This window comes from Pteropus vampyrus, unplaced genomic scaffold, assembly GCF_000151845.1.
Source record: "Pteropus vampyrus isolate Shadow unplaced genomic scaffold, Pvam_2.0 Scaffold16, whole genome shotgun sequence".
In the NCBI taxonomy this organism is placed as follows: domain Eukaryota; kingdom Metazoa; phylum Chordata; class Mammalia; order Chiroptera; family Pteropodidae; genus Pteropus; species Pteropus vampyrus.
In genome coordinates, this window is record NW_011888797.1 from 7,611,495 (window position 1) to 7,625,626 (window position 14,132).

Genomic DNA, 14,132 nt, shown 5'->3' on the forward strand with positions numbered 1-14,132 from the left:
GTTTAGAAATTTAAGTGGGAGTGAGTGCCTTGAAGGTGGCTGCAGCTTTCCCATTCTCTTTTCTTATCCCAAATTATTACCATTTTGATTAATTTATACTATAGCTTATAAAATGCTCTTTTCTTTTGCTAGAAGAAATTAATCCTGATATATCTGCTAGTTGAGTCTTGCCAAAGGCCCCATAGGGAGGAGTCATAGCGATGAGTGGCTGTTCTCAGGCCAGTGGAGAAATCACAGAATGCTGTGTGTTTTGGCCATCTGGGCCTGTGTTCGAGTCCCATGTCTGACCTCCAGCTTTCCCTGAAGGGCACTGAACAGATTTATAAAACTCTCCACTGCATTTATTGTAGTGATACTGCTGAGACACTGTCCACTGTAGCACTAGGTGGATATGCCTTTTGGGAAGTCCCAGGTGAGAAATGCCTTTCAAAACTAAACAACAGGATTAACTCGAGTCCACCGAAAAGAAATGATATATATTCTTTTGAAGCAAGAATCTTCTAACTGACCAAGTAGATTCTTTACAAAGGAAGCTCAGAGCTCACCTTTAAAAACAGTGTAGGATACAATAATCCTTGTACATAAATCATGGTATCTTTTCTTTTAAGTTGTCTAAAACCTTTTGTAGGATGAACTGTAACTGGGCAATAAAACAGTGTTTGTAAAAATATAAGGCTTGTTAGGTTCCTGTTTGTTTAAACTTCTTATGTAGCTTCTGATTGTGATTTGTTGTACATGAGTTTTTGAAAATTATTTCCCACTTTCCATCTTCTAGCAAGGGACCAGGGACAAGCTGACTTTATAGCTAAGGCTTTGAGATATTGTCCATTCGTTGACTTCCAAACTTGGACAGCTACATATGCTCAGTCTCTTCTCCCAGAGAGCAACCAAAATTAATCCGCCACTGGTGGTTAGAGTTAACAGAGCGACACTCAATGTACAGGGAGAGTCAATTACAGTCAGAGAAAGAAGAATTTACCTGGATCACCAATGAGCCCGGTTCGCATGCTAACCTTGACCTGGAGCATATCTGACCAGCAGCCTGTGGCCAGTCCATCCTCGTTCTGTCTCTGTGCCTACTTGTCTGTCTCTCTCTTCTGGTTTTACACTGGTTCTGCCTAAACTCACAGAGAGTAACTGTTCTGACTTCCAGCTTCTATTACCATTTTACTCCCTGTAGCTTCCACTGCATGTCTAGGTTCTCTCAAAGTTTTCTCAGAAACCTGAGAAATGGAAAAGCCATTCATTTGATCCTTTCCCACTGTTTTTTGAACATACATGAGAGGCTGTCTTCACCGAACTAGATCTAATCAATATACTGGATGGAGCAACTGAGATAACACAGAAGAGATCAGACCCACAAGAATCACAGCTCCTACCTGGTGTCAGGTAATCAGGAGGCACAGGTAAGGCAAAAAGCAGCCTAGGACTCCCAGTGTCACACCCCTATTCCTTGCCACACTGAAAAGTGCTCTGACCGAGAGATAAGTTCTCCAAGCTATGTACCACGTCATCATTTACACTAAAGGGGGTTATGTCCATCATGAAACGACTCTATTTTAAACTCCAACAGTTAGAGACTTTATGTGCTACGGTCCAGGGAGCCATGTCCCATGAATCCAATGATTAGGTTTATTTACCATATGCCATAGATTGAATATTTACGTATCCCCAAAATTTGTATGTGGAAACCTAATCATCAACGGGTTAATATCTGAAGGTAGGGCCTTTAGGAAGTGACCAGTTCATGAGGGTGGAGCCCTCATGAATGTGATGTGACGAGCGCTCTTATAAATGAGAGCCCAGAGAGATCTCCTTCCTCTTCTGCTGTATGGGAACAGAGCAAGAAGACGGCCGGCCATCTGTGAGCTAGGAGGTGGGCCCTCAGCAGATATCAACTCTGCTGGCACCTTGACCTTAGACTTCTCAGCCTCCAGAACTATAAGAAATAAATGTGTTGTTTATAAGCCACCCAGCCCATGGTATTCCGTTATAGCAGCCCAAATGGACTGATACCTACCAATCCTAGACAGACCAGTACACACTGCTAAAAGTGGACACCTCCTTTTCTTTCCTGCGTCCATAAAGGGAGGAAATGGACTGCAATACGTTGAGGGCCTGCTGCCAATCCCTGCTTCTTTTCCAGCAATGTTTTTATATTGACTGATGCACAAGGCATGCAGAACAAAGCTCCCTAGGACTTCTCCAGTAGGTCTACACACACCTGTTTCTACCCATCTGGCTGTATGTTTAGCAAGAGTGAGTGTGTTTATTCCCAAACCTGCTTATGCCAGGTCATGTCCTTGCAAATAAACGTGCTAAGTAAATATTATGTAAATTGATTAATTATGAGTGTGAAAAGAGTTATTTCTCTGAAAACTAAAATGAATTGAGAAAGATCCGATAATGGCCAATTGCTAAAAAAAAAAAAAAAAATGCTATGGTATTAGACAGCTCAGAAAGGCAGGAATAAGCTAGTCGGATTCTGAATTCTTGTGCTTGAAGAATGTCTTTAAATGCTTAACTCTGCTTTAAATAGCTGAAATTGGAAATGACATCTTGGGTGTAGGCTACGTAAGAAAAATGACACATGACTCTAATCACTGGGCTCTAAAAAGCTGTGGCTCTATTACACCTCCATCTACAGCAATTCCCCTATCACACAGCAGTGATTTGTTTATACATTTTCTCCCTATATCATGGCCAGCTTTGGGACAGCCTGAGCAATTACTACAGACAGTATTAGAAATAAGCAACAAGAGACCGGAATTCTAGGCCAGGCCCAATTGTTCTGAGACCTGGACCTCCACTTTTGTGAAATATTTCCACACAATAATCCCCCGAAGGCCCCACTGAGTTCTGACAGTCCAGGATCCAATGGCTGTCAATTCTTCATAACTGTTTAAGACTTAGACACAATCACCAATCCATCCGCACCAAAAACCTCCCATATGATCTACAGACTCTGTTCTGTCTTATTTGCTGAATCGATATTCCCCTCTTTGGGTACTTTTAATCTTTCTTAGAGACGGAAAGATTTTAGACATGTCATTGCCTTAACAGTTTTCAAAACAAAGTTTTTGGTTTGCCTGCCACTTCTAAATCTATGCTTAATCAAGGTGTGGCATAATCCTGAACATCTTATAAAGTCTTGCTATTATTATTTTTTGCTTTTAGCTTTTGTGCTTGGTGTTTTCCATTTCAATTAACTTTCTATTGAAGTGTCATTGGATGAAAGGCATCAGAGAAACGGAAGAACCTGTTCTAAATGCAACCTTTTAGCCCTTGAGAGATTCTAATTCCATTCCTCTTATGCGAGTTTTGATTGAGGGTGACCCAGGAACTTAGGTATAAGGCTCCTTGTGATGAATCATTTTAAAGAGGTTGCACGTGGGGGCAGCTGCAACTCTGAGCTAATAGAACTTGACATGCTGTCCGGTTACCTTTTGTAGATTTGGAATAATCTACGGGTGAGAATAATGATGCTGAAGGGGCCAAAGAAAAATATTGGGTACCAGAGATCCTAACGAGTCGAACTTCCGCAACTTATAAACCTTGGGTAGACAGAAGGCCTCTTACCTGCATAACTGCAACTTGGGCACTTTCGTAGGTAAGAGGGCAAAAGTGTGTCAACTTTGTCCTTCACTAACGGTCACTCTGTGGCATCACTAAAGACTGAAGGACAAACATACCTAAGAATGTGCCTAGTAACAACCTTTCTGGATGTGATTTTTATTTTGTAGTTCGATAAACATTTAATGGATACTATGAAATATAATGAATGGTTCTTATTAAATAAAAAATGAGTAAGATGTAATTGCTGACTTCAAACACATTACTAATAAGTACAGGAGATGTTTATGTGTGTAAGAGACACAAAATGAAAAGAAACATGCAAAAAAAAAATAGAACGTAAGGAAAAGCCCATGAAAATATAGCAAACACAGTAATTCTTTGCAACCGAGGGATCCAGAGGATGGTCCACAGGGAAGGTGGCATTTGTACTGGGTCTTAAAAGATGAGTAAGATTTTGGTGGGCAGGGGAGGAGGTGGAGGGCCATTTTGGGGTGAGGAAAGGTCTTGGGCAGAGGAATCATGATAGAGGTGTGCATGGAGGAGGGGAGGCGGTATGCATATTTAAAATATGCACAATCTTGCAGTTTGCAGAGTCCTTTATTTTCTGAGCTTTGGTTTGCTTTTTTGTCAAATTGCGTTAATAAAATCTACTTGCAGGTTACGGTAAGGACTAGAGATAACAAATGTAAAGTAGCCTGGCATCTGGTACTTAGAGCTATTCAAAAAATTGAACTGTGATTTTTACTGTTACTCCTAAGAACTATACCTGGGAAGCTCGGCTGGGGTCAGTGTGTGCCTACAGAAGTCTGGTTATGACTTGGCTGCAGAGGTAAGTAGGCATCAAACTTGTTAAACAGAAGAACATAAACATAATCCTGGTTCTATTTATCCCTTAGGGTTTTTAAGAACCATAACAGCAACAACAAAAATAACAAACAGGAGTATCCGCCAGACACCGTATGGGACATTTAAAATACATGGCTTCATTTAAGTTTTCCAATAACCTTAGAAGGTAGGCATTATTACCTTCCATTTAGCAGAAATGGACAACGAGGCTCAGAGAAACGGAAGTCCCTTGCCTGTGGTCATGCCGCTGCTAAGTTGTAGAGCTGGGATTCAAACCTAGGTTTTCCTGATTCCAGATACACATATCTCTCAAACTGTTTAGCATTTCCTCTCAAACGGATCTAGGGATGTGGTCCACTGTGAACGCCTTTCACATGCTGGTAAAGGGAAGGTCAAATAAATCTCTTTTTCAGTACAGAGTTTGGTACAGTTGAGGAATCTGACCTTCTGAGAGAGTCTCTTGTACAGAACTCCCCTTGCCTAGCCAGTATAACTGAAATTCTGGCTTTTATGCTGCACCTGTCAGCTCAGAACCCCCACTCCCCGTCTTCAGTAGGACCAGTGGATGATGCAGGTGGGTTCATGCTCAGCAAGCTGGATTTCTGGTGGCTCTGAGCCCAGGTAATGGGCAGACGTGTGAATGGGCATTAACTATACTAGAAAGAGGTCCAGCTCTCATCATCTCGCTACACGCACAGTGAAAAGACAGCTGGCTGCCTTTGGACACTCCCCAGGGGCCTCTAGCTATGTGGACCGATGCTGGCACTGGGTGCTCACTTACTAACTGCAGCAGTGAGAGCATGTCAATCAATTTTAAAAAGGGGTAAAAAAAACACATTTTCTTTTCTATAAAGCCTTCCCCAACTTCGTGGACCAAATTTAGTTTCTCTGCACTGCCACTGCTCCTGGGCCATATTTTCATTACAGTGGTTCTCTCTTAGGGGTGGCAAGCATCAGGGTCCTCTGGGGAGGCCTGTAAAGAATAGGTGTACTTGGCCCCATCTTAGGAGACTCTAATTTGCTAAGTGTGGCCTGGGCCAGGGAATTCATATTTTTAAAGAGCCCCCGAGGTTCGTCAGTTTCTGACACCGCAGAGGACAACATATCCAGAAAAAAAAAACAAAATAACACTCTGACAGAAAACACCTAAAAATGCTGGATCAAAAAAAAAAAAATGTATATATACGTGTGTGTGTGTGTGTGTGTGTGTGTGTGTGTGTGTGTGTGTGAGAGAAAGAGAGAGAGAGAGAGAGAGAGGAAGAGAGAACATTGAATAGATAAGAACATATATACGCAAATCCTCACGGTCAGAAAGAAAACTGATTAAAAGCACAAACAGAAAACTGATTAAAAGCACAAACACAGAGAGGTAAGCAAGCTGAGGGCAGTACCTGAATTCGGGAACCCGCTGATCGCTAACATCACCAAACATCGATGAGCCAGACGCAGGAAAAGGAGACGGACTAGGACTATGTATAGGCAGCCTGGAGAACAACACGTAAAGCCAGGATCCCCTGAGAAGTCATACCCTTGGTGGGTGGAGTAGGGAAAAGCCAGCCCAGTTGAAGAAGAGGGTGGGAAAATTTGTGTGACATGGCTTTGTGTCCGGCTGACACAAAGTGATAAAGAGGTCTTTTCTGAGAATTCTTAACTCTAGGTCCATCCTCAGGCCAGAATTCATAGCTACCTTTTTGGTCTGAAAACTATTGTGAAACTTGTTACTTGGCCGAAGCAAATAAAAATCCTCTCTAGAGGATTGTATATTAAACCCGGCATCAAAGAATTCCCAGGAGATAAATTTCTAAGGAACATAAGCCACCTTCCATTGTCCCCACGCCCCGCCCCCCCAACAGACAAAAAATCTATCAGGAGATACATCCTGCATTAGTAACAATGAATTTGACTGACTCAAAAAGACTCATTGGAAATATTATATATAGAACATAAAACATATTTGTTGAATATATTTAAAAAAAAAATAACAGGAAATAGGTGGTGGTTTTTAAAAATGTCCCCTAATTCTCTCTTTCCCTAAAAAGGTGGAATTCGAATCCCCTTCCCATTGAGTGACTCATTTCAGTGTCCCCCACCTCGCTGTTTGCTCACTTTGAGAAAGGCCAGTTTCCACGTCACAAAGACACTCAAGATACACCGTGGAGGGGACCCCATGGAGGAAAAATGAACTCCCTAGCCTCCGGCAGACACTAACTTGATAGTTATATGAATATTTATTAAAAGTCAATTATCTTTAATAAATGGTGTTGAGAAAACTGAATAACCACATGTAGAAAAAAATGAAATCAGACCCTTATCTTACACCACTCACAAAAATTAACTTGAAATGGATTAAGGACTTAAATATAAGAACTGAAAACCTAAAATTCCTAGGAAGAAAACATAGGGGAAAAGCTCCCTGATGTTAGTTTAGCCTTGTCAAAGACTCTTTGGATATGACACCAAAAAAACAAAAGCAAAAACTAATGAGTGGGACTATATCGCATTTAAAAGCTTCTGTACGGTGAAAGAAACAATCAACAAAATGAAAAGGTGGCTGACGAAATGGGGGAACATACTTGTAAGTCACATATCTTTTAAGGGTTTAGTGTCCAAAATATATAAAGAGCTCATATAAGTCAATAGCAAAGAAACAAACAATCTAATTTAAAAAAGGGCAAAGGAAATGAATAGACTTTTTTTTTTTTTTTTCCAAAAAAGACATACAAGTAGCCAACTGGTACATGAAGAGATGCTCTAAATCACTAATCATCAGGGAAACACAAATCGAAACCACAATGAAATATCCCTTCACACCCGTTGGAATGGCTATTATCAAAAACATAAGAGAAGTGTTGGTGAGGATGTAGAAAAAAGGGAACCTTTGTGCACACAGGGGGTGGGAATGCAAACTGGCGCAGCCGCTATGGAAAACAGTATGAAAAAAAATTAAAAATAGAACTACCGTATGATCCAGCAAGCCCACTTCCAGGTGTACATCCAGAGGAAATGAAAACAGGATCTCAAAGAGGTATCTGTACCCCCAGGTTCACTTCAGTATTAGTCATAATAGCCAAGACATGGAAACAACCTAAATGTCTATCTATAGATAAGTGGATAGAGAACATGTGGTATATTATATATACAGTAGAATAGTACTCAGCCATAAAAAATGAGAAAAATCCTGCCATTTTCAACAACATGAATGAACCTTAAGGGCATTATGCTAAATGAAATAAGTTAGGCAGGGAAAGACAAATGCTGCATGATATATCACTTATATGTGGAGTCTGAAAAAGCTGAACTCACAGAAACAGAGAGTAGAATGCTGGTTATCAGGAGCTGGGGGGTTTGGGAGAAACGAGATGCTGATTGAAGGGTGAAAACTTCTAATAATAAGATGAATAAGTTCTGGGGATCTAATACAGCATAGTGATTACAGTTACAAATACTGTAATATATACTTAAAAGTTGCTAAGAGAGTAGATCTTACATGTTCTCATCACAAAAAAGAAATGTTAAGAATGTGACATGATGGAGGTGTTAGCTAACAGTGTAAGGGTAATCAATTTGCAATATTTAGTATATCAAATCAACATTTTGTACACCTTAAACTTACACAAAGTTATAAGTCAATTCTATCTCAACAAAGTGGAAAAAACAAAACAAAACCCGAAATACCAGCACCACATCACAATAAAATATCATTTTGTATGTAAAAAAAAAAAAAAAAAAAAAGGTCAGTGATCCAGCCCAAGCTGACCTATAACTGCAAAGTATGAGAGTTCCCAAATTGAGAATTGCCTAGCTGAGCTCTTCTGGAATTCCTAACAGAAATCATAAGACATAATAAGTGACTTGTTTTAAGCCACTAAGTTTTATTGTAATTTATTATGAGATGAATAGGTAACTATATACACTATAAAAAGTATGACCAAAGAATAAGAAAACTGTCAAAAATGACCAGGCATATTTGAAAAAGAACCAAGTAAAAGATGTAGAAATGAAAAAAATGACAGATAGTTCACTTATCAACAGAAACAAGGTAAGCTTTAAGAGGATGGAATAAAATCTTCGAGGTGCCAAGAGAAAATAACTGTCAACCTAGAATTCTAGATTCAGTGAAAACATCCTTCAAGATGGCAAAATAAAAACATTTTTCAGAGAATCAAAAACAGATTTTACCAGCAGCAGACATTCACTAAAGGAAATTTTGAAAGATATACTTCAGGAAGAAAGAAAATGATCCCAGAAGGAAAGTCTGAAATGTGAGAACAAATAGTGAGAAAAGAAAATAACAAATTTATAGACAAAAACTTTACAACATACCAATTGAAAGTCAACAATGCTATCTAAGGAAATTAAAACAAAAACAAAATACACAAGCATCCTTTAAATAACAGGCATGTAATTCAAGAGGCGGTAATTATAGATAGCGCATTCCAAAGTTCTCGCATTATTTGGGAAAGGGAAGATATTAATTTCAGACATTAAATATTCATGGCAAGATTTCTAGTATATAACTTTCAATCTAGTAGAGTTTAAAACTGGAATGAGAACTAAAAACCTACAATCAATCCAAAGAATGTAAAAAGGAGAAATAAAGAGAAACCTAAAAACTAGGAGAAATAGCACGAAATCGAATGGTAGAAATAACATTAACCATATTGGTAGCAATCTGCATAAACAGACTATACTTTTTGGGTGAAAGACAGATTTTTATAAGGAAATTTAAAAAACATCCAGATAAATATATAATGTGTCTAACTGAGGTCTACCGATAAATTATTAGAACCAATAAGCGAGTTTAGGAGGACTCTGCATAAGATATCAATATGCAAACGTTAACTGTCTTCTCATATACCAACGATAGGTAAAAATACACTAACATACCATTTGCAATGGCAACAAAATATATTAGGTACCCAGGAATACACCTAACAAAAGATGTGCAAGACTTATATGGGGAACTTTATAAAATGTTACTGGAGGATATTAAAGAAGAAAAAAAACAAAATAACAAATCATGTTTATAAAGAGGAAGACTCATTACCATAAAGATAACAATTCTTATAAAATTAACTTATGGATAAAGTTCTAATCAAAATCCCAGTGTGTGTGGGTGTGTGCATGTGTGTGTATGTGCGCGCGCGCGCATGCATGGAATTTGACAAACTTATTCTAAAATATATCTATTAAGAATAACTAAGACTGTGACAAGTCATTGAACTATAAATTTAAATATACTGTATTTTCTTATAGTTCACTTTAAGAAAGTGTTTAAAAGGGAGGAGAACAAATGAGGGGGTTAGACTACCAGCTATTATGAATTATAAAGGTATAGTAAATAAAGGTAATGTGGTACTGACATACAGATACACAAACAGACCAATGGAACATCGTTATGTATAGGAAGGAAACTGATCTTAGACAGGAAGGTGACACAAAGCTAATTTGAAAAACTATGTTGGAACAAATGATTATAAAATAAAAAATAAACTTCATCCATACTTCACATATGACTCAGTTCCATATGAATAAAGAAGTTAAATGTGAAAGACAAAACTCTAAAAATTTTAGAATATGGAGAATATTTTTATGACTCCAGGGTATAGATTATTTTCTTAAAACAATACCAAAACATGCAAGCCGTAAAGGAAAAGCCCGATAAATTTAACTATAGCACAGTGAAGAACTTCAGTCTATCACTTGACCCCATAAAAAACTGGAAAGACATGCAATAAACTGAGAGATAATATTTTCAGCACATAAAATTGGCAAAGGCTTCACATTCAGCACATATAAAGAGTGGCTATGAATCAATAAAGAAAAGATGAGAGACTCAATAGAGAATGGGCAAAAGATATGAACAAATGTTTCTAGGACATTTAACCAACCAATAAATGTATTAAAAATGTACAACTTCATTAGTAATAAAAGTGCAAATTAATGCACCGGTGACTTCATCTTTCATGCACTAGATTGGCAAAGATTTGAAAAAGGAAAACAAGAATGAGTGAACACTGATGAAGATGGGTAGCCATGGGAACTGTTAATCGCTAGGGTGGGAGTGTAAATTATAAATGCCACTGAGCAAAACCATTGGCAATCACTAATAAAGTTGAGTATACGTACTTTATAACCCACTCCTACGTATAATCTCACAGTAAACCCCCCCCAGGAGATATGTACTCTAGAAATATATGAATACTAATCATAGAAATACTATTGAGAATAGCCCAAAAAGGTAAACATCCAAGTGCTCTGTGACAAGAGAATGGACATACTGTGACTTATTCATACATAGCAGTAAAAATAAATGAGCTGGATTTGCATGCTGCAACATGGATACTTCCCACTAACAGAATGTGAGCAAAAAAAGAAGCCTCAGAAGTATATATGTAGAACGCTTCCATTTCCATAACGTTCAAAGAGGCAAAATAAATAACATTCTGTTTGGGAATGTGGGTGTGAAACCACAAAGAATAGTATGGAAGTGATAAATCGAAAATCCAGAATAATATTTAACTCTGAGAGAGTACATAGGGCTTCAAGGGGTTTGATGAAGATTTACTTCTTTAACTAGGTGGTGGATACACGGATGTTGGATTTATGATTCCTTAAAGACCACATAAATATTATATATACTCCTTTCCATGTGAAGTATGTATCTTATATTTTAAATATATAAGCAAAAGCAAAAATGACAACGATTGCTATAAAACAAATAAATAAAACTGGTTGGGTGGGGGGAGAGAAGAGAGAATAAATTTCCCAGGGGATTCTGCCAAACACCTCTAGTTGTGTGTCAGTATGTCTTGTTCTATTACGTGATTATTCACACACCTGTCTTCTTCCTGTTTCAACAGTGAACCTGGCGAAGGCCAGGGCTGCATTCCACCTGTGTCCCATGTCTATTTCCCAGCACTGGCATCGTGCAAAGTGCACGGCTGATGCGGCATGGCATCTGTTGACAGGAGGACTCGTGGTGACCACATCCTCCTTGTCCTGCTCAAGCCAGAAAGCTCGACGTCAATGCTGATTCTTTCCTCTCCCTCACCAACCACATCCTAGCATCCAAATTATATCTGAGGTCTCGACACCTCTCTCTGCAAATGCTGCCATACTAGCCGGTCCTAATTGGTCTGCTTCTGTGCTTGTCTCCTCCAATCCATTCTCCACACTGCGACAACTTATGTTTGTGGAATGCAAATCAGGTAGCATCGGCTGCCCACGACACAGTCTATTGAAACATAAAAAGCAAACTCATCGTGGTGGACGACAGATTCCCACAAGAATGAGCTCCAGCCCATCTCCTTCCCCTCCCAACACTGCTTGGCACTCGCTATACTCCAGCCACATGGGACTTCCCGTTCCTCCGAGGCCTTCGGCCCTTTTCCACCTCAAGCTCCACACATGCTGGAATGCTCACCTCCACACCCGCCCCGACTCTCTTCTCCAGGCCAGCTTACTGTGCCCTCTCAGCTCAGATTTCTCCTCGGAGAAGCCTTCCTTCATGTCCCTGTCTTCAAAGCTAGCTCCCCTCCCTATTCTCCAGTACTCTATTTCCTTCGCAGCGCCCATCTTGTCTGTTTTTGCTCTTGCTCGTCCTCTTGCCTCCCTCATCGATACTTGGACATATGCCTCTGAGGGGAAGCCGTGAGTTGTTACACGTCCAGAGCTCAGTAGTATCTAGAATGTAGTAAGTGCTCAATGAATATTTGTGGAAGGAAAAAAGAGAGTCTGGATTAAAACCGAAGAGACACCTTAGATGCGCTGTGAACCTTAACTATGATTCCAGATGTTTCTCCTCTCCTGATACCTTTGGCTTGAATCAAACATCCACTTTTCCAGAGGAAGAACATGTCCTTGGAGCAGAGGGCAGCGGAATAACCACTCCTCGCCTCGTTCCTTCCTGATTTTTCTGTTGTCCCTGCGGATGGATGGACGCACGGACGGACGGATGGACGCACGGACGGACGGATGGACACACACACGCACCCTCTTAAGAGGTACTTCTCTCACACTAGTCCTATTTTTCAACACTTCTAAAGGAATGGCGTTATTCTTTCAATGGTCTCTTATGTTCTCCAAGGGGCAGGTGCCAACTCCAAGGAAAAGACTGGACACACCCTCCCTCCCCTCGGCCACCATCTTCGCTCTCCCACGTGGTGGCTCTCCCTGAATCCGTAGAAATCGTGGCACTCGGCTCAGTGGGCTCAGGACTGAGATGATTCTCAAAAGGAAAGAACAATTTGAAGGAGATAATGTTGGCTCATAGGGGACCCAGTGAGGAGTAGAAAGAGTTCTTTAATCTCATGAACCGTTTTCCTAATTAGTCACTTTTCCCCCTTAACTGACGCACATTCCACTTTTTAATGATAGCTCGTTTATAAAGAGGCGGAATCCAAAGAGGCGGCCTTCTGCGTTTTGTTCAAAGGATTCAAGTTTAAAAGCGAACAGGTGAAGGATTAACAGAAGGTTCAAGTTTCATTAAGTAGATATGCTGATGTTCTGGAAAGTGAAGTACAGAGGGCCAAGCCTTTCCATCCCTGGGACAAGGCGTTGCCCATAATGCATTCTGCACGGCATCGCTTTCCACCCTGTGATATTTCATTCATTGATTTTGTTGTCAAGTGAAAAGGCACTGGTTCCAAGTGGCATTTAGGAAGACAGGCGGGGAGTGACCCGGACTTCATTATTCGGGGTTTGCTCTCTGGATAACTTCAATGCCACGTAGGTGGAAAGCAACAGAACAGCACGGGTGATCTAATTCCAACATCTGGAACTGTTTCGGTTGAGTTCCAGGCCACCGAAAGCCTCGCTTCTTCAATGCCATCCGTCTGCGGTAATCGGCGTGGCTCAGCCTCCCCTGGGTACCGATGACGTGCCTGGCTCTGGCTCTTCTCCCGTCACTAGGAGGCTCTGAGGGGTGACCCGCACGTGCGGCCAATCTTGCTGGCTGTGGCGGACGATGAGGGATCTGAAGGAGCTCAGAACTTGACAGTAACATCTGCGAAGTGTCGCGTCAAATAGAATTAAACAGCCCGTTTCCTAAAATGTGGCAATGCTGACGAGTGCGCCGAACACGGAGAGCCTGGACTCTGCTCTGATCTTGTCACTCTGACATCAGAAAGCCTGTCTTATGCGGAGGACTCCTCGTCTCAACGTCTTGAGTGCCACTCGCTCCTATCAAATGTCATTGGAGTTTCACGCTCTCGTCGCCAGCTCTCGAGCAGATATTTCAAGGAGGCTATCACTCAAATCTAACGTGTCGAAAACGCAAACTCCTAATTTTTCTAACACGGTCACCATTTTGTAGGCAACACATCTGGGGGTCTGGAATTCAACGAATGATCAAATTCCGATCACCGATTCCTTGGGGGAAAAAGGATGAAAAGTCATAACATTGACTGACTGTTTCCTGAGAACGGGTGCTCTGCGCGCATTACGAATTCCCTCTTCCCCAGCAGCTCTCTGAGGGATGTATCTTAACATCCTTTGTTACGGATCGGGAAACGGAAGTTGAGAAGGAAGCTACTTGTCTAGGGGTGCCCAGCCAGAAAGTGACGAAACTGGGATTCACACCCAGGTCTGTGTGACCGCAAAGGCCAAGCCGTCCCTAGAATGTCTCGTGGAATCTCATCTCCTGTTCTCTAGCTGACTCCTCGTAGGTTCAGACCTCCACCGGACCTGCCTACGACTCACACCCGTTT

The 14,132-nt window shown here is 40.7% G+C and overlaps 1 protein-coding gene across 1 annotated transcript in view; it reads right to left on the reverse strand.

The window, feature by feature from the left end:
- LARGE1 (LARGE xylosyl- and glucuronyltransferase 1) overlaps nucleotides 1-14,132 on the reverse strand; it is a 387,690-nt gene that overhangs the window by 141,522 nt on the left and 232,036 nt on the right. The window lies entirely within an intron of this gene.